Here is a 5,408-nt window from a genome sequence, read left to right on the forward strand (position 1 = left end):
TTTTTTTTCACTTGAATAGCAATCAAAATTTCTTTACTTTTTATATTTATGGCAATTTTTGGACATATGCTAGAATTTGTGTATAAATTAACATTGAGCTGCAGATATTATCTTTCATTAGAGAGTTTCCTTTTATTCTCTGTTAGGAAGTTAGGGTAAGGGGACAGTTCACACATCAATCCAACTAGTGATTGAGGCAATTGAGGATATTTTGCAGCTTTAGTAAGACTAGGTCTTCCTATGGTCTGTTCCTAATCCTAGAATGTGGCCTTCAGAGCCTTCAAGAGAGTACCCAAGAGGTGGCTTCTTTGAGCCCTAAAAGATTTTGGAGAGTGAGCTCTGTTCTTTAAACTTCTCAGCATATCTTCTAGGCTGCAAATCCAAGAAACTTCAAATCTGGTATCTTGAGAATGAGACCAACTATATATATACTTGAAACTTGCCTCTATTCCAGAAGATATTTGTTTCCTAAATACTTGTGACTGTGGGAGATTTACCATTTTAGAAGTTTTGCCCTAGTTTTCCACCATATTGTGCTTCCCTCCAATTTCCAGATTGCTACTCCAGATTCATGCAGCTAGGGCTTTGGTTTTTCTTGCCCCCAGTAATGGCTCATTGCTTATACTATTCAGTCTTGAATTCAAGCTTAAAATTACCAAATGTTTTCAGGGAAAAAATGGTTCTGGAAGTCATCTTACCTCTGAAAGGTTCTCTACTCTCTGGAATTTTATTTACCTAGTTTTTGTTACAGTCATCTCTGTGATGTCTTTAAATAGTATAATTTAATTGTTTTTTCCTAGTTTTAATGTTGGATTATTGTCCTGCCATGACCTACCATATCATATCCAAGGACAGTTAAAGTAACTTATTTATTAGGTCCAAATAAGTGCTTTGTCTTTATTCATCTCAAAAAAAGAGAGAGGTATCTCCTATAGAACTTTAAATCACATTGGTGCTGGTAATTATTTCACTAGCTCACCAATAAGAAAGGGTAGAGTGGTGTAAATCTTCCCACCCTGGCCAGCTTCAAGCTATTCACATGGCATTACTGAATGCAGAGCTAGGAAAAGATGTATAGTCCTGCTTAAATCAGTGCCTAGAGTTGCAGTATGTTAAAATGATTTTATGTAACAACTAAGGGTTTAAACCATAATTTGCCCTTATAATTATTTTTAAATTTAATCATGACTTCTCAGTAGGATAAAAAAAAAAGATTTTAATTCAAAGTAAGTCAAGTTGGATTTATGTGACCTAAATTACATATTGAAAAATAGTAAATATGTTATTAATCATTGATATCTACTCTTTTATGGATATTTCATTATTGTAATTATCTTAATAATTTATTGATTGTTCATTAGAAAGATGGTTACAGTAATAACCACTAAATGAAGTTTATATATGTAAAAATATTTACGATGTCTCAGACATTTCTCCTTGAACTATTATAATAGCAATAATTATAGAGATTTGTCAAAGATATATTAAATTGAAGAGCATTACAATTAAATTATGACAGAATGCTGTAAAAGTAAATGAAATAGTTCTTTTTTAAAAAGAAGAATGCATAACATCTAAAAGGACCACAAAATTAATTACTATGTAACAGAATGTTGAGAAGTCATATTCTTGTGGCATCATGATTAGAGAATAAGACCCAGTGGTTTAGAGGAAAAGTCAAGTAGCCCACATCTTAAGGGAGAAGAAAACAATTTGATTTTGGGTAGCCTATCCAGAACTTTTAGCAGGCAGTAGAATTGGCTCTGAAAGAATGTCAAGTAAACTTGTAACGGAAGGAAAGGAAGGAAAGAAGGTCAGAAGGAAAAGGAGGAAAGAAAAAAAGAGAAAAGTGTTAGAAAAGTGTTATGTAGTTTACCGCTGAGAGGTCTAGAGAAGAGGTTTATGTGGCCAGGGGTAGGCAAATGGATAGACAATTTCAAGAATTGGCCCACTGAAGAAAGCCTTGGTTGCATCATCAACTGCTAAAAGCTACAGCCTGCCCTCTGGCATAGGGCATGGCTGTATCTGGAGCCCACCGATTTGAGGAACCTAAGTCACCTGCCTCCTCAGTGGACAAAAAAGTCAGGAAAATGTGTATCTGACTTTTTCATCTTCTTAGGTGAGGATTTGCTTTCTTTGGTGGGGAAATTTCCCAAAGAAAAGTTTTCAGATGCTGGATGGGCAAAAAGAATTACAAATAGAAATTGCGTAAGATTTATAGTAATTTCTAGTTTATAAAACAAAGATAGTTGTGTTGTAACAAATAAGTGACATTAAAGTAAGAAAACATTGTCCATCTCAGTGACCATACAAGTTTTTGAATCCTTACTCTGCACTGTAGCTACAGAAATTCTTGTATTTTATTTCCTGAGCTATCAATTTCTAGTGCTACAATAGCATAAAATATTTGCTACTCTCTATGATGACTTAATTAGTTGATTTTTTTTTAATGGCATGGTTCATCTTAACCTTATTCAGCTTGATGGTGTTCTTCATATATTAAATGTACAACTATCTTTTTAGCTTGGACACTGAAAAAGTTAATAAATAGAGATGTTAAAACAAAACATTACTTTATTCTTCAAAATGTTCCACTTTGCTTACAGATAATTAATTCTATTATTTAATCAAATCTCAGAAAAAAAAATTGTCACAATTTACTCAGTCTGAACGTTTCAGAAATACATCATGGTCACTTGCTCAGTGATGCTCTATCTATTCCCATACGTTACCACCTCCATTTCCTGGCATAACCTTCATTTATTCTTCATACCTCAGGTTTTACTGCCTGAGGTATGTGCTTAGAGAGCTATATGACAGTATTTTCTAGTGTTTAACATGGTTGTAATTTTATGATTTTTTTGTATTTCATTATATCTCCCCCAGACTGGTATTTCTAAGGGTTCAAAGGATTAAACCTTTGGTCTCATTTTCTGTAACAAGCAGAATGCTTGGCATATTATGAGATCCCTAATACATATTTGTTGAATGGACAAATGAGTGAAAAATAAATATAAAGATAGTCCAATTTCAATAAAATTAAAAAGTCAATAAATTTGTTGAATCAACTAAATGAATTAAGTATGCTTATCTCTTACCATTATAATTACCCATCAATTTTTATTTTCATAACTATGCAGTGGTTTTATTGTACAAACATCTTGGAAGGTAGATATAACTACTAATATTATCACTGGGCAGATGAGAAAATTGAGAGTTTAAGAACTGGGATGATTTTATCAAGCTAATGACCGGAAGTCTTGTACAAATGGTACTAAGCTTGTACTAAGTTTAATGGCCAAAGAAATGATACAAAATATAAATCCCTTTCTCTCTTAGTGTGGAGTATTAGTGCAATATCATAGACTTTTAGGTTTACATATGGCTAATAGCTACTTACTAATACCTACTAAATAAGTGATTAAGGAGTGCTAATATTTGTGATGCTAAACTAAACTGTTAATTTAGTAAACTCATTCATAGCTCTGTTAGTATTTGGGCAAGAAGTCTCCCTATTCCACAATGTTTAGCAACAAAGTAAAGCTACTGCACATGTGTATTTATGGATAATTGTGGTTTTTGCAACTTTTTTGCAACAAGAGGACTTGTTGTTATTAGTACATCACCAGAATGATTTTGAGTGTGTTGTGGTTTTCAACAATGGCTACTCTTGCAAACAATTATGAATTGTTATCTATTTATCTTCATTACCCAATCAATTTGTTGTATTATTGTTTGAGTGAACACCCTATTTCAGCACTAATATGTAGTATTTTCTTAGATTAGATTACCATAATTGGAGCTTGTCTCTCAAACTTTACTTATTAATAGCAATAAAGGTATTACTTTAATACGTTCATTCTAAGTCATTCAGTACATCCAGAGCTTAGCTTTGTAACTTGTTTATACCATAAGTATTCCCAAAAGATTCTATTTTATGTTGTCCAAGGACAGCACTTTGAGAACTAGTGATAAAAAAGTATGGTATGTGTAGAGTTCAAATAAAAATCATAACAAGCCTGTGCCTAAAGCAAATGATGGTAAATGCATTATCCCCTGCCTCAGATCACTTGTCTTTATCACCTCGAATACTTTTAATCTCTCCATAAAAGTGAGATTTTTCTCTCTTCCTAACTCAGGTAAAAAACTATGGAATTCCACTGTCCTAACCAAATAATCTCAATCAGAGTTACATCATTGTTTTGTACTGAAATGAGGTGGTTGTCTCTTTGAAGTAATTTATCCGTAATAATAAAGTAATGAAGTTTGGAAATAACTTGAACATCGTAATATATTTACATATAAAAATTAGAGTACGTTCAAAATCGTATTATAATATAATCATTCTTATTCTCTTATACTCAGTTCTTCAAACTCCTACATTAGGTCAACAGGGTTAACTAGTATAGGCAAAGTTAATTCTTAAAAGAAAAATCACATTAAAATTGGTAAGACTTGGAGACTATTTTTTCAAGTATATCTAATTATATTGAACAGTTAATCAGTATATTAGCATTTTTTGAAATATAGCAGTTTACCAATAACAAATCCTTTAATGTAATTAGTTAATTAAACTGAAGGGCATTATTATCATCACTTGAAAGAATTTTCATACATTTAAAGAGGTAAAGTGGTAATAGCTTTAGTTATATAGAATAGATGCAAATTGAGAAAACTAAAAATTGAGAAAACTAAAAATCTTTCTCCAAATATAATGCTAGAAAGATAAATCTTCATAAACACTTGTCAAATAAGCATATTAAAATATTTTTCATTAATATTTATAGAAGTAGAAGTGGTTCGGAAAGCTTCGGACCAATTAGAAATACTCATTAAAACTAACAGCAACAAAAATTGTAAATGCGAAGGTCCTTTGGGTTTCTAACACAACAGAGTAAATCTAGACTGAATCCAGGCTTAATCGACATATTTTTTTCTGCCTAAGATCAATACCGCAGTTTCTTCAGGTGTAAAGCAAGAAAAGCAGATTGGAAAGCTTTAGAGTTTCTGGGGACATTAGTAAATTCATAACAATCTGGAACTCAAAATAACAGACTTTAGAGTAGGGTCCAGAAAGTTACTTCTGATTAGCTCTGAATAATCTGTAAACTTTGTTCAATTTCATCTGATGGTTTTGAAGAAGTAAATTCTGATTTTAGGCATAGCTTCATATCTACAGCATTCCAATTAACCAAGTCTTACTTCATATCTACAGCATTCCAATTAACCAAGTCTTACCATCTAGATCAGAGTTTCCCAGGTTGTGTTCTGCATAAAGTTATTAGTAGGACTCATGATGAAGCAAACATGAATGGAACAAAGTTAAGTTGTTTAAAAGAATTTCTAGAGCCCTTAATAGCACATGAATGCCTGAGTCTCTCCAAAAAGGAAAAGACAGATAGAATATG

Source organism: Pteropus medius, unplaced genomic scaffold, assembly GCF_902729225.1.
Source record: "Pteropus medius unplaced genomic scaffold, Ma_sr-lr_union100, whole genome shotgun sequence".
NCBI lineage: Eukaryota > Metazoa > Chordata > Mammalia > Chiroptera > Pteropodidae > Pteropus > Pteropus medius.